At 42.0% G+C, this 24,951-nt stretch overlaps 1 long non-coding RNA gene across 1 annotated transcript; it reads left to right on the top strand.

The window, feature by feature from the left end:
- On the top strand, positions 1–23,299 carry LOC122431743. The gene is made up of 4 exons (XR_006266615.1): positions 1–114; positions 17,147–17,158; positions 21,196–21,200; positions 23,288–23,299. It is a non-coding gene; the product is annotated as an uncharacterized LOC122431743 (long non-coding RNA).
- Positions 23,300–24,951: the final 1,652 nt, after the last annotated feature.

Genomic DNA, 24,951 nt, shown 5'->3' with positions numbered 1-24,951 from the left:
TCCAGTATTCTTGCCTGGAGAATCCCATGGACAGAGGAGACTGGCAGGCTACAGTCCATGGGGTTACAAAGAGTCAAACAGGACCAAGCGACTAGCACTACTACTACTAAACTTGTCCAAATGGAGCTTTGAGACAGAAGCAGAGGGAAATGCACGTCTGCTCCGTCTCTCTGTCACGTCCAACTCTTTGCAACCCCATGGACTGTAGCCCTGCAGGCTCCTCTGTCCATGGGATTTTTCCAGCAAGAATACTGGAATGAATTGTCATTTCCTCCTCCAGGGGATGTGTACAATTTATAATTGAAGTCTGTATTTACTTCTCACATAATTTTTCCCCAGTTGTAGTCACTGTATTTTTCCCCTACCTTATTTTAATCGCTTTTCCCCACTATATCATCACCATTAAGTCTGATTAAACATGATGTATGAAATAGCTACTAGGAAAGAGGCACTATACTGACTGTTGTAGATACACAAAATCGAGAACACAACTCCCCTTGAGAAATTTTGGTGATACTGATTATAAAAATATCAAGTTATTTTGAAATAGCCATTCTGTTGAACTTAAATGTGTATTCCAGTTTCATCTTGATTTTCCCAACTCCCTTTTGGTTAATCTAAATTTTACGATTTTCCCTGTGTCTTCCAATGCCGGCAGTGTGAAGATAAGGCCCTTTGCTTTTGTAGTCCATATATCTTTATGTTTTACCTCTAGGATTCATCAGCCTCTCTGTCATGCCTGTTCCTGCTTCATCCCTATCATGCACTATACCTAATGAATCTTCTTGCTGCTTTCTTTTTTTTTTTAACATGACACAGAATTAGTATACTTACAACATTTAAGAAAAGTCCGTTCATTTTTACATCTGTAGTCCCTTTGTTGCAAACTAAGATGTAAAGAGATGGTCCTTACTTGATGGAAGCAGTTGCCTTGTTAGAGAGATGGATATGTAACCAATAATTTCAAGATAATATATCATGTGCACTAATAAATGTGATTAGAAATGAGTTACTCATTCTTCAGATGAAGGAAAACTTCCTGGAGATGGTGGCAGCTGAGCTGTTTTGAAGAAGGAATAAAAGTTGACCAGGTACTTCCTGTAACACATAATCCGGTTATAAGTTCCTCACTATGTTGTAAGCATGTTAATACAGGGCCAATATTTGTATCACTTTTTGAATGCTTGAACCCTGGTATGCTGCAGTCTGTGGGGTGGTAAAGAGTTGGACACAATTTGGCAACTGAACAATAACTTGAGTTCTTCATATCGAGAGCAGTGCCTAGCACATGGTAAAAGCTCAATAAATGCTGTATGATGCAAAGATAGAGAAAGTGTAGAAGTCTGAGTTAAATCTATACTGTGCTCAGAACTTTCCCTGAATTAAATAGATAAGTAGATTAGTACATAAAACCAATAGTACAACCTGACTTTCCTATGACAATTTTGATTAACTAGCAAGTCATTTACTATTTTATCCTTTTCTTAAAAAAAAATATTTTTTTGAAGTTAATTTTTTTAAATGAAGTATAGTGTTGATTTACAATGCCGTGTTAGTTTCAAGGGTATGCGTGTGTATGTGTGTGCCACCTCATGGACTGTAGCCTACCACGCTCCTCTCTCCGTGGAATTTTCCAGGCAAGAATACTGGAGCAGGTGACCATTTCCCACTTTAGGGGATATTCCTGACCCAGGAACTGAACTTGCATCTCCTGCATTCACAGGTGGATTTTTTTTTTTTTTTGAACACTGTGCCACCTGGGAAATCCTTCAAATGCAGCCTATAATGAAAACAACATATATTTTAAAAATCCTATTTACTTTTTCAAAATTACCTTGCTTTTACCCACTAACTTGATTGGAGATACTATACTTGATAAAATCTTGTAAGACAATCAACTATTTCTCCTTCTCCAAAAGATTCTATCATTGTAATTTTCAAACAAACAGAAAAATTCAGTGCTTTAACCCTAGACTCAGAGCAGACACAATCACACTTTATCTCCTGTGGTCCTCACCACAGCCCTGAAATGTAGAACTTTGGGTTACAAATGAGGAAACTGAGGCACAGGAAATTTAAGTTCCTTGACAAGGCCACATGAGTAGAAAGTGGCAGAACTGTGATTCTCTGGGGACAGAACCCCCAGAGTAGATAAAATGTCTCTAGTAAGCACTCTTATCCGTACACGTGTTGTTGTTTAGCTGCTAAGTTGTGTTTGACTCTTTGAGACCTCATAGACTGTAGCCCACCAGGCTCCTCTGTGAATGGAATTTTTCCCAATAAGAATACTGGAGTGGGTTGCCATTTTTCTACTCCAGGGGATCTTCCTGACCCGGGAATTGAACCCATATCTCCTGTGTTGGCAGGCAGATTCTTTACAGCTGAGCCACCAGGGAAGCCATGGGTAAGCACATCCTTTTATTTATCCCACTTGCAATGTTAAACACAATCGTGTTGTTATTAATTGAGTTTGATTCATTTCTGCCTTCCCTCGGCTTCCCAGGTGGCGCAGCTGGTAAAGAGTCTACCTGTAATGCAGAAGACCTAGGTTCAATCTCTGGGTTGGGAAGATCCCCGGGAGGGCATGGCAACCCACTCCAGTATTCTTGCCTAGAGACTCTCCGTGGACAGAGGAGCCTGGCGGGCTGCAGTCCAGAGGGCTGCAGAGAGCTGGCCAGGACTGAGCGACTAAGCACCAGTGCTAGTCCTGGGAGGACAGCTCCCTGAGGTCAGACACTCTGATCTCAGCTGACTGTTGCATCCCCAGCACCCATCACCGGTATGAAAAAAGCTCAAGAAACCTCTATTCAGTATATTCCATCAATGAATCCAGGTCTCCTTCTCTATCTAACTTTCCATTTAGAGATTTTCAATTTCCGCTGGACTACACTTCTTCAGTTCTCTGGAAAGTTGTGTTTAAGCTGACCAGAGATGTCCTGTCTCTCTAATACAAAGCAACATTAAAGTTCAAACAATTTACATTTCTTCCTCATTTAAGTTAGAAGACTATAACTTGTCCTCAAATCTCACGCAGTTATAGGAAATAGAATTTATGATTAAAAAATGGAGGTTTTAAAAGCGTAAGAGTGAACGGAAGCCTGGAGTATTTTTCCATATCTGTTAAAATATGACTAAGAAAGGAGCTTCCATATTTATCATTTAAATTTTTAATCATCTTTAATTCCTTGTATAGAGCAGAGGGAGAACTGGGGATGGAAACTGGAAGGCAGGTGCCCAGCCCCATCCTAGGACATCTGAGGACTTGTAGGGATAGTTATTTAGACACATCTCTTATTTTAACCAGCTTTCCTGGTGGCTCAGCTGGTAAAGAATCTGCCTGCAATGTGGGAGACCTGGGTTCGATCCCTGAGGTTGGGAAGATCCCCTGGAGAAGGGAAAGGCTACCCACTCCAGTATTCTAGCCTGGAGAAGAGTTGGACATGACTAAGCGACTTTCATACGCTTACTTTGACCATGCAGTGCCATAAGCAGTGCTCACTTTTAGATAAACCTTATATTGCAATGTGCCTTCTGCTTACCTTCACTCTCAGTATTCTAACTGAAACTCTGTTGTTGTTTAGTTGCTCAGTCATGTCCAACTCTTCTTTGACCCCATGGACTGTAGCCCGCCAGGCTCCTCTGTCGATAGGGTTTTCCAGGTAAGAATACTACAATGAGTTGCCATTTCCTACCCTAGAGCATCTTCCCAACCCAGGGATCGAACCTGCGTCTCCTGCATTGGCAGGTGGATTCTTTACCACTGAGCCGCCTGGGAAGCCCTGAAACTCTGTAGCAGTCAGTACATGATGCTCTGAAGTGAGGCCCCATTGCAGATGTGAAGACATCCTTTCTCACTGGCTGTGGTCTGTAAGTGCTACAGTTCCTCCCTCTCATTCCTGCAGAGCAGGGTGAGCATCAGAAAAGTGAAAGGAAAGGAAAGAAATTGACCCCCAGGACTCTGTTGGCTGCGCTCTGGAGCTCTCAGAATCTTAGATGCCCATAGGTTTGCCTCCTCCAATTTCCTTTCTCTCCTGTCACATCAAAATTATGTATCAACATGTAAAAGGTCTTGGTTACCTTCTTCTTGGTCCGATCCTTGTCTTTTGTTGGTATTTGCTGTGAATTTTTCTTTTGTTTTTGCACATATGCTTTGGCCACATCCTGGGCTAAGTACTTGATCTGGACTGTCATTAACCTTTATAGTCATCCAATGAGGTACTTCCACTGTGTTATTATCTCCATCTTACAGAAGAGGAAATGGTTTAGAGAAGTGATTTGACTTATCCAAGTTAAACAACAAGAGTTAGAAACCGAAGTCATCCACAGAAACTGACACAGGTGTCCACATTTTAAAACCTATATTCTGGCTCAGGGGTGATTTCTCACCTGGACAATTACACCATTCTTCTGACTGTCTTTTTGAGTTCAATCCAGTTCCCAATATTCTAATCTCTAAATGCACTTTTACAAAACTTGATTTAGTACTCCATAAATATATGCGAACATAAAAGTAGTTATTAACTCTTTGTACTTGTGGCTCTTTTAAAACTACCAAACTTAAATTATATGAACAGTACAATTCAAACTGAAAACTTTAGTGAGATATAAGTTGTGTTGGAAATTAATCAAATGTGTAAGTTTCACAGCACATTTCAGAGAGGAATATTTCACTTGCTGTCTACTTGATTATTTTGATGTTGGACTTGATGAACCAGAGTGATTGATTTCATCTCAGATCTGACCACCCTCCTCCTGCCCCCATTTATCTGGGTTGTAGCTCTTGGCTTCAACCCTGTGATCCCAGTCCCTGTCCACTTCTTTGCATTTGATACTTGAGTCGTGACACATGGCAGGGAATTCTTACAACATGCTTTTGAACACACACTGCTGCTTCTGCCTTTAATGCCCATCCATCATGCCCACGTGAGCTGTTAAAAAACCCTTCTAACCTGTCACCTCCTCTGGGAAGCCCACCTGGGTGCTCCCAGAAGCTCTTATACCCTGGACTAATTGTGTACTTTGTACATATTTGTGGAAATTGAACTCATTTTAGGAAATGATTGGTTTGGGGCACCTGTCTTTCCAGTGACCTGTGAACTTCTCAAGGGCAGGGGCAGTGTAAAAAGTGTGGTCATTTTCATCCCTCCGTTACAGATTCAGAGAGGTAGATCGACTTGCCCAAAGTCACTCAGCTGGCTCTCCCAGTGTAGGGTTCCAACAGCCTGATCATTGCACAAAGACCCGACCTGACGATTTCTTTTTCTGAAACTGGGGTTTCAGAGGGTAGTTTGTTTTTTCCATGCTCTGTTTTCCTTGGTGACTCAGCATCTGAAGGGAAAGCCTCTAAAGGCCCAGGTTCTCTCCTCGCTGCTGGTAACTTTATGTGGGATCTTGAGCTAGTCTCTATCTCCGGGCCTCAGTCTTGTTATCTGTCAAATGAGTGTGTTGGGCCAGATGGCATCAAGCCTCCTTTGATTCAGTCCAGTGTGTGTGGGTGGCTCACAACCTTGTCATGCCAGCAACTCAAACTTTGCCAAAAGAGCTGAGCCAGGCTGTGGCAATGGGCAGAGGAAAGAATGGCTCCTTCACACGGGCCATTTGTGTGGGGTGATTGTTAATCACTGGAGGAAATTGACTCAGGGTGATAGCACCTTGGTATCAGAGAAAGCCTGGCTATCGGTGGGCAGCCCCTACAAGCCTAGCTCTCCTCGCCAAGGATGTCGGGCTGGGCAGCCAGCCTTCCTGCCACTCAGCGAACATGGCACCAGGCCCAGGACAGGCCACTGTGGGAAAGTGCAGAGCAGAGTCAGGCTCTGGGGATTCAGAGAGCTCAGACAGGCTCGGGGGCTCTTTGTGGTACTGGGACACCTAGGCAGTCAGACCTCAGGCTCAGTCACTCTAACAGAGAAGGACAATGTTTCCCCCAAGAAACACTCTGCAATTTCCACGGTGCCTGGTTCTCTATCCCGTGCAGGGCTTTTCGGTCCTCTGGCCTGTGGACTCCTTTGCTGAGTCAGGGGACACCCAACACTGGTTCCATTCTGCCTGCCACTTCCCTGAAACAAGGGGCACTGGACTGCAAGCACCGAAGCAGCTTCGGCCCATCTTCAGGAGCTACATCAAGTTTTCCCAGCTCTTCCTGCTGCTTTTGCTGGTCCTACTTCACCTCAAGCTTCGTACCTTAGCCCAAGGGTCACCTCCTCCAGGAAACCTTCCTTGACTTCCCACAGTTTAGGTTGGGCAATGAACCCAGTGGAGAAGGCAATGGCATCCCACTCCAGTATTCTTGCCTGGAGAATCCCAGGGACAGAGGAGCCTGGTGGGCTGCCGTCTATGGGGTCGCACAGAGTCAGACACAACTGACTCGATTTAGCAGCAGCAGCAGTGAACCCAGAACTTCCTTTGACCTTGGCATTGTCACTCTGCTTATTTCCAGGATTCTGAGAACCTTGAGAAAAGAGATCATTTTTTCTGCTTTCACTCATCCATACAAGCGTGCTAAAACTCTTTGCGACCCTATGGACTGTAGCCCTCCAGGCTCCTCTGTCCATGGGATTCTCTAGGCAAGAATACTAAAGTGGGTTGCCATTTCCTTCTCCAAGGGATCTTCCCAACCCAGGGATCGAACCTCCGTCTTTTACTTCTCTCGCATTGGCAGGCAGATTCTTTACCACTAGCGCCACCTGGGAAGCCCTTCACTCATCCATAGGTTAAGCAAATATTCACATGTGCTTCCTCCGCAAGAGACACAAAATCTTCAAGGGGAAAAAAAACTCATAAATTGTCCCCAGTGTCATGATACATACAGTCTAGTAAGGGAGTTAAAAAGATCATTGTCCAGTACATGAAAAGGTGAAATTTAAAGGTGCTTGGAATGGCAATTCCACAGTACACCAAATAGCAGGAGAATTTGATATAGTCAAGGAGGGCAGAGGAAGCCTTCCCGGAGAAGTGTTGATGGAGCTGAGGAAGAGCTGGGGCCATAGGCAAGGAATCAAGGAGGTTCACCCATGTCTCATTGATCCTTGTGTCCCAAGTATATTGCAGGACCTGAAAGTTACACAATAAATGTTTATAAATACTGAAGCCACATTGTCTACAAAGTTGGCTCTGAGGCGGAGGTCCAGTCCTAAGGCAAGATCAATGCTTTGTTCCTCTGTCTTATAACTGCCTTCAGCAACTATTTTTATTTCGCTGTCCTTCTGAGAAATGTTACTGTCTTGCCCAAACTACTTACCCTCAAGATCCACATTCTTTGATCTAGCCCTGGACAAAAACCCTGGCTATACTGTGTGCTGCAGACTTCCATATGTCCTCTTTCTATGGGGGATTGGGTCTCCAAAAAACCACCTGCACCTTGGATTTCTAAGTTACCTGGTATTTCATGCCTGTGTCGTTTGCCCAAACCATCTGACCTCTGCCACAATAACCCCACGTATTTCAGTATTCAGCTGGCCACTTGGGCTCCTGTTTCTGCCACTGTCTCCCAGTCTCCAGAGAATGGGATTAGTTCTGAGGCCCTGACATCCTTGGTTCATAACAGCAGACCAGCCATGCCCAGCACCCTCCAGAGACACTCCCCAAACTTTCTTAGTATTGGGTTCATCACAGCCAAAAAGACATTAAGTTAATCAACCCCTTTTTTTCCCCCAAACTGGAGCCACTGTGATCAAGATTGAAAATGTGCCCCCATTGTAAGTGGCTACTGTTTCCAATTACATAAGTTTCTCCCAGCCACCATGCAATCTGTTCACTTCATGCTGGCTTGCAAGAGCTGTTCACACCAAACCATTGACAGCCACTATCTAAACTGAAACCATCTGCTTAGCCATTTGCCATGCACGGCTGGGTCTTGCAGGCTTACCCAGTTGAAGCCCTGTGGAGCAGTCCATAAAACAAGCGTGAATTAACGCAGCCTGTTTTTATTAAATGTCTTGCAACTGATGAGAAGATGGACAAGCCTGTCTGGCAAGGATAATGGCCAGTCCTCAGAGCATCTGAAGTCTTGGATAAATGCCAACAGCACCCTGCATCCCAAGACCATCACACACTATTTCAGGAGTGTGGTCGTGCTAAGAAACAGTTTGTCTATAAAAGCCTTTTTAAAGATTTTGTGGTTTCTCTTCTTTCTTGTGAAACAGAGTTTATTGGTGAATTCTTCAGCCTATCTCTGCTCCTTCTGTTCTCTTTGATATTACTTAGAAATGCAGAGAGAAGCAGATAAGAGTGGCTAAGAGCTTTAGTGGAACATGAATATCCAGGGATATCCTCCATTGCTATTACCACCTCCAAAAGATTGGGGGTGGTTAGGGTTTCTCATGTTCATATGGAGTAAGAGTCGGGTTATTCATAACATGAAGGACTCCTCATGCACTTTGAAAACCTTGACCAAGATTGCGAGGCTCCAAAGGAGAAGATACCTTGACCCACTCACGCCAGCCACATCTTTGTGACTGGAAAATTTCCAATGCACTGGAGAGGAAAAATCAGAGGCTTTAGGGCACTGCCAATAATTGGGAAAAGTCAGCATATTCTGGCTGCTCTGATTTCAGTGTCATCAGGTGACTTTCTGATATTTTGGCCTCCCAGGTAGGAGAACTATTTGTGAAAAGAGACTGAGCTCTAGAACAAATGCAAGCATTCATCCCACTTGGTATTTCATACTGTAAAGCAGTAAAAAGGCATAGGTTTCTATTATATATATACATAAAATATAAATATTATATAGAAACCTATATATATTTACATATGTATATATATGTACATACAAGGTTTATATTATTATTTGAAATTTTGTTCAAAGTAAAATAATTTTTTTAAAAATAATTTTTATTTAAAAATTTTAAATGAATTCAGAAGGGAGAGTTCAAGCAAAGAATGATATGCTCCTTCCCATCTGCAGGATATATTCAAAATGTTTAACATTAACCATTCACTCATGATGGATGCTGGCTGGAAGCAAGTTGGTAGCGCATTCTGGCATGTTCAGGCTGAATAGCAGTGCTGCCTTGACGGTATGCTACATTCTATTTCATTCAAAATTAGGTGAATGGAAGGTTGTCAACTAGGGTCACATCCCTTACCTTTCATGATTCGATCTTTAAGATCACATCAAACATTGCTACCAGCAGCACTGGTTGTGTGCAATTTGCTTTTATACTTGCTGGAAGGCCACAGTCAGGAGCCTGTGACACATTGATCATTCACCCAGCTGTCATCTGTTGTCTTCCTCAGACCCATCAACCCCTCTGGACTCCAGAAATCTAAAGACGCAGGATCACATGGTCCCTTCCCCCAAGGCTCACACTCCAAGGGTGAGAGACTGTCCTCTGTTATTCAATATTACTCACATGGATTCCTAAGTAAGATGTTTGTTTAAAAATGCAGCCGCAGGGGAAAAGGGAAAAGAAAAACCCAACAAAGCAAAACTACAGCAATCCCCAAAGACAAACACGTTTATCTTCTTTAGGCAGCTTTTATAGTTTTTGCTCCTCAGATAAAAAGAGCTACAGAATTTTATATTCTTGTTTTTCCCACTGCTGGGAAACTCAGAGCCCAACGTGGTGCTCCACCACATCAAGGAGAATTAAATTTTCCCTTAAAATTCCCAGTCCTCTTTTTTCTTGTGTTTTTGGTTCTGCTTTACTGCTTATCCTTTCGTGAATTTCTATATGCCTGGCCCTTATTGTAAACGAACTTTAATCCTTATTGAATAGAACCTAAAATGACATAAATGCATTTTTATAAGTATGCATTTTAAAATAAATACATCTTCAAGGGCTTAACTTTTTAAAAGCAGTTTTAGATTTGTAGCAAAATTGAGATGAAGGTACCAAGATTTCCCAAATGCTCTCTTTTCCCCGCTCAACACATGCAACTTTCCCCATTATCAGCATATCCCACCAGAGTGGTACATCTGTTGCAGCTGATGATCCTACACTGATACATCATAATCACCCAAAGTCCGTAGTTTACATTAGGACTCACTCTGGCTGTTATACATTCTATGGGTTTGGATAAATGCACAGCATGTATCCACCATTATAGTATCATACAGAGCATTTTCTCTGCCCTAAAAGTCCTCTGTGCTGCACCTAGTCATCCATCCCCAAACCCTGCATTTTTAAGATTAAAAATGCTTGGTTTATTCTCACAAATTTTGTTTGGCCCCCCAAAGCAGGAATTCCAGTTTTGGAAACTTTGAGAAATGGAACACCCTTTGCTCATTCACATCATCCTCTCTGCCCTTCCCCTTCTCTTTTCACATTGCTTTTTGAGCTTATGAGTTTGTTGACTGAAGAATATTAATTCATTAGAGGGGCCATCTGGCCTATTTGTAGGGAAAAAATGATGGCGTATTGTTGGTTGGTTATCATACAAAGAAACACATGATTGTTGTTTCATGTCATAAATGAGGCTTCTTGTTTGCAAACGATGAACCCTGCAGGACTAAGAGTTGGTCCAACTGTGTTGCCACATTTACCCAGACGCCCAGGGCACTTGGTTTCTTGGCTGCCATTCATGCTTAGTCTCTGCTTTCCCATCATATGTGCCAGCCCCTCAATCATGTATCTTTCCTTTCTTGGCATAAGCTGTCAAGGATCAAAATGGTTGGAATCCCCTTTGGCGATGTCCCTGTTGGGGGCCAGGCTCTGTGCAAATACATTCACACATGTACTATTTGATCCTCACACAATCTCCTGATAGTTAGTATTAACCCTGTTTTGCAGATAAGAGGAGGAGGCTCAAGGAGATTAAATGCAGCTGTTAGGGAAAGAAGTGGAATTTTTTTTAAGCCTTCAAAGCCAGTGCCTATTTTAATGTACCAGGAAGAGTTAGGCTATGAAGAGGCATACTGTCACCAAACCTCAAATAGACCTGAAGATAGTGGAGGAAATAAATTGTGGAGAGCAATAGGGGTTTAACAGGGTCATAGCAAGAAATTTCTTTTTATGGTAATGGGGTACACCCTTAAGTGCTTGCTGCTTCAGCATAGAAACCGGCGTAGAAAACAGTGAGGCCTTGGTTCAGGCTTCTCTGATTTGGCTTATTTTTATTTTCTGCATTTGACCTTATCTCTGATCTCTGGGTAATTTGGTTTGTATATAAATGTATATATAATTAATTGAAGTATAGTTGACTGAAAATATTTGTGAGTTTTAGGTACAGAGCAAAGTGATTTGGTTTATATATTTATACACACACACACACACACACACACACACGTGTGTGTGTGTACTCAGTCATTCAGTCATATCTGACACTTTGTGACCCCATGAACTGCAGGCATCTCATCCTCCATCACCCGCTTCTCCTCCTGCCCTCAACCTTTCCCAGCATCAGGGTCTTTTCAAATGAGTCAGTTCTTTGTCTCAGGTGACCAAAGTATTGGAGTTTCAGCTTCAACATCAGTCCTTCCAATGAACAGTCAGGCTTGATTTCCTTTAGGATTAACTGGTTTGATCTCCTTGCTGTTCAAGGGACTCTCAAGAGTCTTCTCCAGCACCATAGTTTAAAAGCATTAATTCTTTGGCACTCAGCCTTCTTTATGGTCCAACTCTCACACTTGTACATGACTACTGGAAAAACCATAGCTTTGACTATATGGACTTTTGTTGGCAAAGTGGTAGCTCTGCTTTTTAACACACTGTTGAGGTTTGTCATAGCTTTACTTCCAAGGAGCAAGAGTCTTTTAATTTCATGGCTGCAGTCACCATCTGCACTGATTTTGGAGGCCAAGAAAATAAAATCTGTCACTGCTTCCATTTTTTCCCCTTCTATTTGACATGAAATGATGGACTGGATGACATGATCTGAGTTTGTTTGTTTGTTTCCATGTTGACTTTCAAGCCAGCTTTTTCACTTTCCTCTCTTACCTTCATCAAGAGGCTTTTTAGTTTCTCTTCACTTTCTGCCATTAAAGTGGTATCATCTGCATGTCTGAGGTTGCTGAAATTTGTCCCAGTCATGTTTCGCCCCCCACCCTCTACCCCTGGCAATCTTGATTCCAGCTTGGAATTCATCCAGCCTCGCTTTTTGCATGATGTACTCTGCGTGAAACTTGAATAAGCAGGGTGACAATATACAGCCTTATTATACTCCTTTCCCAATTTTGAACCAGTCCATTGTTCCACGCCCTGTTGCTTCTTGACTCACATGCAGGCTCCTCAGGAGACAGGTAAGGTAGTCTGGTATTCCCACCTCTTTAAGAATTTTCCAGTTTGCTGTGATCCACATAGTTAAAGCCTTTCATGTTGTCAATGAAGCAGAAGTAGATATTTTTCCGAAACTTCCTTACTTTCTCTATGATCCAATGAATGTAGGACATTTGATCTCTGGTTCTTCTGCCTTTTCTAAAACTAGCTTGTACACCTGGAAATTCTTGGTTCACATACTGGTGAAGCCTAGCTTGAAGGATTTTGAGCATAACCTTTCTATCATGTGAAATGACTACTTTTGTCCTTGGGTTCATTATTATCTAGGAGAAGTAACAAGTATGAAGAATTGTGGTATCTAATTTAAGTGCTAACCTTGAACCAAATACTGGGTTAAGTGTATTTTTTATCAGTTACTTCTTCTAGCAATGCAATGTAGTAGGAACTATTTTAGTCCTGATTTTAAGGCATTTATATTTGCTTCTTTTGTGCTTTTTGGTGTTTTGTTTTATTTTTGCCATTATAAGTGAGGCTGAGATGTCCATTTTTGCCTACATTGCAGAGAACTTCTTCAGGATGACTTCCAGGAAATGAGAGAAATTACTCAGTCAATTCTTGTGAGCAGTTTTTTTTTCCCCTTTATTTATTTATTTATTTTTTCAGTGGGTTTTGTCATACATTGATATGAATCAGCCATAGATTTACACGTATTCCCCATCCCGATCCCCCCTCCCACCTCCCTCTCCACCCGATTCCTCTGGGTCTTCCCAGTGCACCAGGCCAGAGCACTTGTCTCATGCATCCCACCTGGGCTGGTGATCTGTTTCACCATAGATAATATACATGCTGTTCTTTCGAAACATCCCACCCTCACCTTCTCCCACAGAGTTCAAAAGTCTGTTCTGTACTTCTGTGTCTCTTTTTCTGTTTTGCATATAGGGTTGCCCAGCAATCCCACTTCTGGGCATACACACTGAGGAAACCAGATCTGAAAGAGACACGTGCACCCCAATGTTTATCGCAGCACTGTTTATAATAGCCAGGACATGGAAGCAACCTAGATGCCCATCAGCAGATGAATGGATAAGGAAGCTGTGGTACATATACACCATGGAATATTACTCAGCCGTTAAAAAGAATTCATTTGAACCAGTTCTAATGAGATGGATGAAACTGGAGCCCATTATACAGGGTGAAGTAAGCCAGAAAGATAAAGAACATTACAGCATACTAATGCATATATATGGAATTGTGAGCAGTTTTAAAGCCTCTGATGCAGACTACCCAAGTGCTTTCTGGAAGGTTGTACCAGTGCCCCCTGAGGCCGGTAGGGCATTTGCTTACTGGTTTCTCCAAAGCCTGCTAATACAATGATGTATCGTGAGGAGACTGACAGAAGCTTATCTTTTTAGTGAATCTGAAAACAAGTTAGAAGGCCTCCGGCCTGAGCCCAGAAACCTGGGCTCTGCTCTACAATTCACCCCGTGTGACATCAGATTAGTGCTTTTGCCTCTCTCTGGATCACAGTTTTCCCAAGTGAAATGGGGGTGGGTTCACAGATGATCATGTAAGCTGTTCCAGCTCAAATTTTTCTTGACATTTTGGGAGAATATAACTTGTCTTTCAGCAATAGATGGCTCAGAACTTAAAGTGTGATGTTTTCATATATATATATTTATAAAGCAGCTAGTAAAATTGCTTTGTAGAGGCAGGCTTGGATTTTAATCCTGCCTTCACCATTTGCTATGTGGGAGATCATACAAGATCATCTCTTCTTTCTGAGCTCCAGTTTCCTCATCTGTAGGAGGTAGATAACAATGTCACAGGGTTTTTAGAAAGGTCACATGAGATAAAGCATATAAAATGGTACAAAACAGGAGCTCAATAAATAATAGTTCTCTTTATGGAGGAAAATGTGATACTTCCCTTCCTCCCACTCTTTTTAAAATATATGATCTTGTTTTCAATTGAAATAATTATTTTATATATATTGTACAGTTTTTGTTTTATTCAGGTATAATTGATGTACCAAAAATTGCACACAGTAAATGTATACGTCGTTTTTGTTAAAGCATAGTTGATTTACAATATTATGTTAGTTTCAGGTATACAACACAGTTATAACGTTATGGACTATATTCCCTGTGCTGTACATGACAGCCCTGTGTTTTATTTATTTCATAACTGGTAGTTTGTACCTCTTAATCCCATTTACCTATTTCATGTATCTTCTAACCCTTTCCCCGCTGGCAACCATGACCCTGGAGGGTATGTTAAGTGAAATAAGTCAGACAAAGAAAAACAAGTACTGTATGTTTTCACTTACATGTAGAGTCTAAAAAAAAAAAAATGAAACAAACAATAAATAGAACAGAAACATTCATAGATAATGTTTACATCTTGATGAGTTTAGACATAGGCATACATCTGTGATACCATCACCACAGTCAAGTTACCATCGTCTCCAAAATTGTCCTTTTGTCCTTTTTAAATGGTAAGAGCATTTAGCATGAGGTCTATCCTCTGAACATGTTTTTGAAGTGCACAATTCCATATTGTTAACTACCGTGTTTACAACAGATCCTCTTCCCACCCTTAAGAATAAGGGATTCTTTGTTTGTTTGTTTGTTTGTTAGATTCCACATATAAGTGAGATCATGCAATATTTATCTTTCTGTGTCTGGCTTCTTAAAGTAGCTCTGAGTGACTATTCAAAGCTCTTGAACCCCCAGAGGCCTCAGGATTCTGGTCATCTAGGCATCTGCAGTTCCCAGCACCCTTCAGCTCACCCTCCCATCCCTGAGCACCATGCATTCAGGTCCATGTGTTTTCAGGTTTAAAGTAGATTTGAGAGTTCCCTGTGACATGTTAACTTGAGGCATCATCTCGTGGATACCGATCTGTTCTGACATCACAGGTTAGCCTCAGCCACTTTGATGTTACAACAGTTTACTAACGACTCTGTCAGTTCCGGGAGCTCTTTGAGATAAACACTTGATTGACTGGATGATGAATTCATTCTGCAGGTTTGCATATGTTCACCACACATTTGCCCGATGTGGACTTCCTTGGGTAACACAGTTACCAAGATGAATAAGAGGTAGTCCCCTCCCTTTGTGGTTTCCAGACTAGTGCATGAGAGGCCCCAGTAAACAAATAATTATAATACAATGTGGTATAACCACTATAATTGAAGCAGATGCAATGAGCTTTGGGAGCACAGAGGAGGGAGTGATTCATTATGTGGGGCAAGAGAAGTTGATACAGGCTTCCCAGAGGATGTGTCATTTAATTTAGATCTTGAAATCTGAATAGAAATGTGTTAAGTAGATGCTGAATAATAGGATGCTTGAGTGTAGCAAACAGCTGGAAAAAGCCATAGAGGTTTAAAATACAGAGTTTAGCCTGTTTGTGGGGAAATCAGATAGGAAGTATAATAGGAAACGAGACTGATAATGTAAACTGGGACTATATCATAAAGGGCTTTCAATGCCAGGCTAAAGGGCTTGGCTGTTGCCATGTGCTATACTCAGTTGCTCAATTGTGTCCAACTCTTTGCGACCCCATGGACTGTAGCCCACCAGGCTCCTCTGTCCATGGAATTTTCCAGGCAAGAATACTAGAGTAGATTGCTGTTTCCTTCTCCAGGGGATCTTCCTGACCCAGGGATCAAACTTGCATCTCTTGTGTCTTCTGCATTGGCAGGCAGATTCTTTACCACTAGTGCCACCTGGAAGCCCATAAGGGCTTGGATACCATTCTGCGGGGTTACAGTGTCTACTATGGTATCCATTAAACATGTATGGCTCTTTAAATATAGTTAAACAATTTTAAAATCTAGTTCATCAGTTGTACTGACTATATGTCAAAGCGCGATAGGCTCATGTGGCTGAAAAAGTGAAAGTGTTTAGTCACTCAGTTGTGTTCAACTCTTTGCGAGTCCATGGACTGTAGCCCACCAGGCTCCTTGGTCCATGGAATTCTCCAGGCAAGAATAGTGGAGTGGATATTCATTCCTTTCTCCAGGGGATCTTCCTGACCCAGTGATTGAACCTGGGTCTCCTCCCTTGCAGGCAGATTATTTACCCTCTGAGCCACCTGGCTGCCGTATTGGATGGCACAGATACAGAGCATTTTCATCATTGCAGAGAATTCTACGGATCCTGCTAGGAACTAAAGAGCCTCTTAATAAGGGTGAAAGAGGAGAGTGAAAAAACTGGCTTGAAACCCAACATTCAAAAAAATTAAGATCATGGCATCCAGGCCCATCACTTCCTGGCAAATAGAAGGGGAAACAATACCATTTTATTTTCTTGGGCTCCAAAATCACTGCAGATGGGGACTGCAGCCATGAAATTAAAGGATGCTTGCTCCCTGGAAGGAAAGCTATGGCAAACCTAGACAACGCATTAAAAAGCAGAGATATCATTTTGCTGACAAAAGTCTGTATAGTCAAAGCTATGGTTTTTCCAGTAGTCACATATGGATGTGAGAGTTAGACCATAAAGATGGCTAAGTGCCAAAGAATTGATGCTTTCAAACAGTGGTCCTGAAGAAGACTCTTGAGAGTCCCTTGGGCTTAAAGGAAATAAAACTAGTCAACCCTAAAGTAAATCAATCCTGCATATTCATTGGAAGGACTCATGCTTGAAACTGAAGCTCCAATACTCTGGCCACCTGATGCAAAGAGACAACTCATTGGAAAAGACCCTGATGCTGGGGAAGATTGATAGCAAAAGGAGAAGGGGGCAGCAGAGGATGAGATGGTTAGATAGCATCACTGACTTGATGGACATGAATGTGAGCTAATTCCAGGAGATAGTGAAGGACAGGGAAGCCTGGAGCGCTGCAGTCTGTGAGGTCGCAAAGAGTCAGACATGACTTATGACTGGGCAACAACAACAAAGAGTGAGAGATGGATTTCAAGGGGACCGTCATGGATAGATTTGTCTGTAACATGTAGCATGGGTTTCAGGGAGGTAAAAGCAGAGGCAAAGAAAACAGTGAGGGAGCTATTACAACACTCTAGACAAGAAATAATGAGAACTGAATTGGAGCATGGGCCATCACCATGCAGAAGGGAACCAAGACTATCTTGCAACTCATGAAATACCAAGAAAGCAAAGACCATGGTAATTGGTGCAGTTTGCCAGTTGGGATCTGACGGAGTTGAGGGATATACCTGTCTCATCTCTTGTCACGAGCGCCCTTTGGCTCCAAGCCCCAATCCTCAAGCTTCTTCCCTGGCTCTGGAGGTATAGACAGACGTCCAAGTGTGTGTGAGCTGTCTGGAGACTCCCTGCCCCTGCTTGCTTCTGTTTTGGCATGCCATTGTGTCTTAATCAGATGAGTATCTCCTCTGGCCCTTTCTCTACCCATGGTGACCAGAGTTTGGAACAGGAGCGTTATATGGCCAACCCACGCGTCTGTTTTGCTCTGAGTGTCTGGGTTCCATGGTTATAACACAGAAAGGCAGTGGCAGATTGGATGATAAGATGTGGTTCCTAGTCTCCTCCCTGCCTGATAGGATCTCTGTTAACCATAAACAAATTACTTCCATTCACAGCTGACAGGAGGAAGAACTGTACTCTGCAGGGAGAGTTGCTAAGTGTACTGTGGTAAAGAATGTCAACTATTTTCTATGAATCAGTGATGCTCTTAAAGAGAGTCTTGGTGCCATGGACAGCTTACCCCACCCCAGGAGACAGGGCTGCATTGTGGACTCTTCCTTGCTGTGTTCCCCTGGCTCAGCTTCTTACAACATAGACAGTTCTTGCTGACATTCTCTCTCTCAGTTCTTTCCCTGTCTGATGAGAGCTGTTAAAGACCACATATGAAGCATACTACTCCTAGAGAAAAAACAAATTCTCTGATGGTAAGCACCGATTTTCTGAAATCCTGTTTGTTCAAACTCATTCTTCAAGGCCCATCTCAAGCACTAATTGCTTTGTGAAACCTTCAGATACCTATTCCTGCTCCAAAGGATTCTGAATGCAAATCTCTTTGGTCCACACCAGTTGTAGTTGAATGATTATGTTCCTGCTCACTTCTCTACATCATGAGTTTTTCTGAGCAAGATTTGGCTCAAATCAAGTTTATACATGAAGGATGTGCCCAAAATTCCATTCCGTAAAGGTTCACTGAATCACATAGGTTATGATGTGTAGTCTCCAATATATCTGGTAAAAAGCAAGTCAGGAAAGATCTGAGAAAGACTTCAAATAAGAAGCTAGGGAAGAAAGTAACCATTTGTGTTAGGTGTTTTTGTTTATTTCATTTATTTCCTTTATTCTTTCATTCATGTGTTCATTCCACTACTCTACAAACATTTACTGAGCCCCTGCTGATGGCCAAGCAATGTTCACATAGAGAGCTTAATAAAATTGAGTTCAGAAATGGATTGGATCATTAAAATTTTAAGTAAGTAATGACAAACTGTTGTGGGAACCACTCTGCAGGAGGGACAGACCAAGTACGGGTGAAGAAAATCAGGGAGAAGTACTTGCTCTGTTAAGTGAGGAGCACAGACTCTGGAGTTCAAATCCTGGCCCCATAGTTAGTAGCTAGTTGGCCTTCGGCAGTTTATCTTTTTGCTCCTCAGTGTCCTCATCTATAAAATGGACAGGGTTTTTCTAGGGGGCAATATGATGACTTTTATAAAAGTCTTGACACAATGTCTAGAACAGAGTAAATAGTCAATTGATGTTTTGTATTCAGGACTTCACATCTGTCAACCTAAATGATCAGGACCATTTCCAACTTCTCTTTGCTAGAGATGAATGAGACTGAATGTGTTGAAGAATTTGAGACCAAGAAGAGTGCTCAGATGTCTCTGATATCATGCTTTAGATGAGTCAGCCTTTGACCAGAGACCTTTCTAATGCATATTCTTCTAGATTTGGCTGCTAGAAGATTAACTAGATGAGTCTGATTATATTTCACTTTCCTGTGAGACAGAAAACCATGACTAATCAGAGAACTGTAACTGTTTGGGGCTGGGATTGGTGAGTAACTTTTCACAAGCTTTCTTTGTAAATATACTTATTGAGAAAAAGTTCTGAAGGGGCCATATAAATTTTTTTTGAAAATACTGATATTATATTCTCCCTATGGAAAGCACATATACATTCAGATCATGATTGTGGTTACTATTGTCATTATTAAACCAACAGGGAGTTAGTGTTATCATGGTTGCATAAAATGGTTATTGATATTTAGAGTATTGGTCAAAACAGGGAAGAGAACCTGCTGCCACCTATATCTTCAGAGAGGCAGACAGTAAAACTGTGAGATACTAACCAGTCAGGCAATACTGTTATCTTTTCCCCAGTGGAATGAGTAAAAGATTGGCTAGTTTATATGCTCTCTGACTCCTTCCTTTGCTCGGAATGAAGACCAAGAGAGACCATGTCAAGTTTTGATAACTGTCTCAAAGAGGCAAGACAAGGCCATTGGTGGCAGGAGAGATGGAAGATTCCTCACTGACCTTTTTCTTTGAAGCTCTTCTTGCTCCTTGTTGATTGAGAACAAATATCCTGGACATTCAATAATCTGTTTGTTTAAAAAAGTCTCATTGCTAAACCACTGACCTAGAGCAGTCAGCTTTTCTCAAACACACTTAGCAATTGCTATCCCTTCAAGCAGTTGCTTTAAGATAAGGGGAAAGGAAACTATGTTTAATGGACCCTTTGCCTCAAAATAATGGAGTATCTTTATATTTCATTCAAGCAATCAAAAGCTTTAAAAGAAAAAAGATATGTTGGGGAAAGCAATGGTAGGTGCTTTTACTAGCTCAAATTCTCCTGATTTTAAGTTCTAGAAATCTAACTGAAAAGAGTTTAAGTGAACATACCTTGGTTATATAATTAGGAGGGAGAAATGGTTTAGGAATGACTTGAAGGTGTGGAATATAATTTATCTCTCAATTTATCCATTGTTTCTTCTCTGCTGGATTACTATGGCAGGATATTCTTGAGACTTTTTTTTATTGGAGGATAATTGCTTTGCAACATTGTGTTGGCTTCTGCCGTACATCAACATGAATCAGCCACGGGTAGGCCTATGTCCCCTCCCTCCTGAGCCCCTTCCCATTCCCCTCCCCACCCCACCCCTTTAGGTTGTCACAGAGCACTGGGTTGAGTTCCCCATGCCACACAGCAAATTCCCACTTGCTATCTATTTTACATATGGTAACGTATATGTTTCCATGCTATTCTCTCAATGTGTCCCACCCTCTCCTTCCCGCACTGTGTCCACAAGTCTGTCCACTATGTCTGCATCTCCACTGCTGTTCTGCAAAGAGGATCATCAGTACCATCTTTCTAGACTCCATACTCGTGTGTTAATTTTGAATGAATCTATATTTGTAGAACAGCCAGATAAAAACCTTGCTGCTTCCATCAGCTTCTGGGATGTTTCCAGTCCATGTCTCTAGACAATGAGTCCAGCTGTTATAAGTTCATGGCTGAGTCTTTGAATTTCTTCCGCCAAGGTGTCCACTTTCTGCTTCAGTACGTCCTCTGTCAAGAAACTCATTCCCTTCTGGGGTAGCTGAATGTTTTTCCTGAGATTATTTGTTAGAGGGCCTTTATTCCTTCAGCCTAGTCAATCTCCTTTCTTCAATATGTGCTCTGTGCTTTAGTCGCTTAGTCGTGTCTGACTCTTGGCAACCCCATGGACTGTAGCCTGCCAGGCTCCTCTGTCCATGGAGATCCTCCAGGCAAGAGTACTGGAGTGGGTTGCCATGCTCTCCTCCAGGGGATCTTCCCAACCCAAGGATCGAACCCAGGTTTCCCACATCGCAGGCGGCTTCTTTACCATCTGAGCCACCAGGGAATATATTCTTCATTGTATTTTTCTCCAATAGTACCATCATGCATCATTCATATCTTTCAGACTAGAACTTTCAAAGCTCAATTTATTCGCACTGATTCAGTTTGATTTGATTCAACTAAAATTTGCTGAACACCTTCTGAGTATATGGAACTCAGCTGGATTTTGGGAATATAGAAGTAAGTACAATATACTTACCACTCTCAAGATTTTGTGCCCTAGATTGTGGCATGAATATAAAATTTTTGAATCATATAAGCTTTGGAATGAAACAAAAATGTATATGAAACATAAGGAAGTTGTCAGGTGTTTTTCAGGTACTGGGAACAACACAGGATAAGTAAAATATTTCCACTGTTCTCGGGGAACTCCAGGACTACAGGAGAGCATAAAATCATTATTTATTATAATAGAATTATTATTCTAATCATATCATTAATGATGGGATTGTCTGGTGGCTCAGATGGTAAAGAATCCACCTGCAATGCAGGAGATGTGGGTTCGATCACTGCATTAGGAAGATGCCCTGGAGAAGGTAACCCACGGCAACCCGCTCCAGTATTCTTGCCTGAGGAATCCCATGGACAGAAGAGCCTAGTGGGCTACAGTCCATGGGGTTGCAAAGAGTCGGACATGACTGAGCAACTAACACTTATCTCTCTTCTTATCCTTAATGATACATTGTATTATTACATGAATTATCACATATTGTCAAAATTAATTAATGCTGGTTGAGAATATAACTGTATTATATAAAACTATATATACATAGGCTTCAAAATTGGGGATGTGACTGCACTGATTCAATGGACATGAGTTTGAGCAAGCTCAGGGAGATGGTGAAGGACAGGGAAGCCTGGAATGTTGCATTTCACAGCGTCGCAAAGAGTTGGACATTACTGAGCAACTGAACAACAATAATCTCTTGGGAGCTTTTTCTCCAGAAGTAGAATATTAACACATGGAGAGAAGCAACCTCTCTCCTGGCCAGAGGGGGCGCTGTCCAGCTTTAAGCCCTTTCTCATGGAAGCAGGGATCTCTTAGGCTGTCCCTGCATGATGCAGAGGGGTGGGTCTCCTTGTCTGGACCATTTGGCCTGGATTTTACATTCCCCAGGATTTTAGTATCACAGGGCTGGGTGGGGTTGAGAGGCCATCAGGACAACATTTTCTTGTTTTAATTTCCCCAGAGACGAAGAGTCTACAACTTTCTTCAAAATGTTTTCAAGTCTCTCAACATCATTTAAAGTGAGCAGTTCTCCAGTGGTGCAGGTGGAATTTGAGGCAGAACACTTTTCTGTCGTGCTGGGCTCTCCCTTGATTTGCAGGCTATTTATCCTTCTTGACCTCTGCTACTAAATGTGAGCAGAGTCCTCACCAGCCATCAAGACGACCAGAAATGCCCCACCCTTGGCTGAACACCCATCCCCAGAGGAACAGTTCCAGTCCCAATTTAGAGCCATTGGATGATGCTACCAAATTTGGTTTGCTTTGATTTTTAAACCTTTTATTTTGTATTGGGGTATAACCGATTAACAATGTTATGATAGTTTCAGATCAATAGTGAAGGGACTCAGCCACACATATACATGTATTCATTCTCCCCAAAACTCCCCTCCCATCCAGGCTGCCACATAACATTGATCAGAGTTCCAAGTGCTATTCAGTAGGGCCTTGTTGGTTATCCATTTTACATATAGCAGTGTGTACATGTTCATCCCAAGCTCCATAACTATCCCTTCCCTCCATCCTTATCCCACCCGGCAATCATAAATTTGTTCTCTAAGTCTGTGAGTCTTTTTCTCAAACGTGGTTTTAATTGAGTCTCAATAAGTGATTCATTCATGTAAATCTTGCAAAAACAAAGCACCTAAAAATGCTATTTTGCACCTTTAACTGTCACAAGCTGTGAAGACAGAGATGAGTAAGACTCCTACTGAGATCTTACCCCAAATAGGAAGAAAAGATAAACACAACAGTTGAAGTAGTTGCCCATTCATTTGAAAATATGTGCTGAACATCTGTTCACCCTGCTTTGGGAACTGGGACTCCAACAGCGTTCCACATACACAGAGCAGAACGGAGTGCAAAGACCCTGTGAACTCGGAGGAGAAGGCATCCTTCCCAGAGGAGATCTGGAAGTTCCCTAAAAGTAACATTTCAGATGATACTTAGGAAGATTTGGGTAGTTGGAGATTGGTGATGCCTTGGGTAAAACAACCTAGGTGGAGAAAACCACACCTGGAAAGTGACTTGGCAGATGACCCACCTTGACTGTAATGGTAAGAGAGAACAGGTGAGTGTGAAAGCTGTCTGGAAACATGAGAGGGGAGAGTGTGAACTCTTGGAGAATTTAGTTTCCAATGTATTGGCCCTTGAAGGGATTTGTTTCTCTGATTAACATAGGTCAGTTTCCTGCATCATTGGTTTCATTGTACCTGTCTTCCCATTTACGTTTCATGGGATAGCTTTTTGATTAGGTGTGTCTGCTTCAGTAACTTGTAAGCATAAGAGAGCAAGATACCATTTTTGTTTTTGTTCACTTTGATGCTGCTCCAGCATTCGGCATGTAGCTCTTCAAGGGCTCAGTGGCTAAATGTGTACATGAATGAATAGACCAGCTTCCTATGTTATGGGGCTTCACAAATCATGCCATGGGATTTACATGAACTCTACCTATAATGACTGATAATGACAAGGAATATTGAGAATAATACTTTAACTCCAACTTATCTTTATCTCCAGTCTATCTTAGCCTGAAAAGTTCTGGTCAAGAAAAAGTCAGTAACAATTTTTTAAGGCTAGAAATTAAAGCTGGAAGTTTTAGGGAATTTTGTTTTTCTTCTGCAGTGTTGAGATTTACTGTGTGCATGGGCACTTACATGCACACTTGGCTCCCAAAGGATGCTATCACTGACTCATCCAGGAGAGATTTTAAAATGTGGTTTCTAATCAAATCATCTGTAGAGCCATAAGGTGCTTCCTATGAATTCTGCGGTAATGAAGATTCCAGCATGAGATATCAGTCATTAGGAGCTTTTCTCATAATCCTTCAGTTCTCCTGGAAATAGAGTCTCCTAAGTCATCATTCAGCCACACTGATTTATTAAAACCCAATGACCTAGGGCCACAGTTAGGATTCCATACTAATGAAATGCTTTCTGGTAACTCCTTTTTTCTGGAGGCCAGAGAATGAATTTACATTTATTAAGATCAGGTCTTGGTTGTACCTATTTCCAAACTTAGAAACAAGATGCAGTATCAGCCAAAAACTAATACCCAAGGTCCACTTCGGTGTACCAATCCCTTAAACATCCTGGGTCAGAAGAAATTGGAAAAAAAAAAAAAATGTAGGAAGCCAGGATCCAGATCTCTATTCAAGCCATTGAGCAAACTCTCCACTGACCATCCCATCCTGCACGAGGCAGAAGAGGCTGGACTTGTCAGTGACCTTCAGCCAAGAAAGAGGATTCCGGCCAGAAGGAGGGGCACATTACTCCCTCGCGTCTGCAGAGCAGCAGGAACAGGACCCAGGGAAACCCCAAGCTCAGATCGAATGAACAGCCTGATGGAGCAGAGTTCCTACTTCTGCCACAGCTGTTCACTGTCATCTGTGTATCCTTCTGGCTTCCTTCTCTCCTGCTCATCTTCCTGCTCATCTGCTCTCCCTGGCCCCTTATATCTTTTGCTTCAAAGCAATGTCTTCCTGGATGCCTTGCCTTCTCCCTGAGTAAAGACCACAAATCCAGCCATATGTATCCTCCAACATTCACCAGGATTAGATGTCCTGTTCATTCTTCCCTGCACCGTCGTTGCTCCCCGACTCCCCACCTGCACACACCATGTGAAGAATCCTCTTTATATCTGATTTCTGGAGACATTCCTCAGCCGTAGCAGATGTGTATTAATGAGATGGGAGACATCCACTGTGTTGAAACAGATCAAAGAACTGACTCTTCTAGGCT

Source organism: Cervus canadensis, chromosome 30, assembly GCF_019320065.1.
Source record: "Cervus canadensis isolate Bull #8, Minnesota chromosome 30, ASM1932006v1, whole genome shotgun sequence".
Classification (NCBI taxonomy): domain Eukaryota; kingdom Metazoa; phylum Chordata; class Mammalia; order Artiodactyla; family Cervidae; genus Cervus; species Cervus canadensis.
This window is presented reverse-complemented; position numbering and strand designations above follow the sequence as displayed.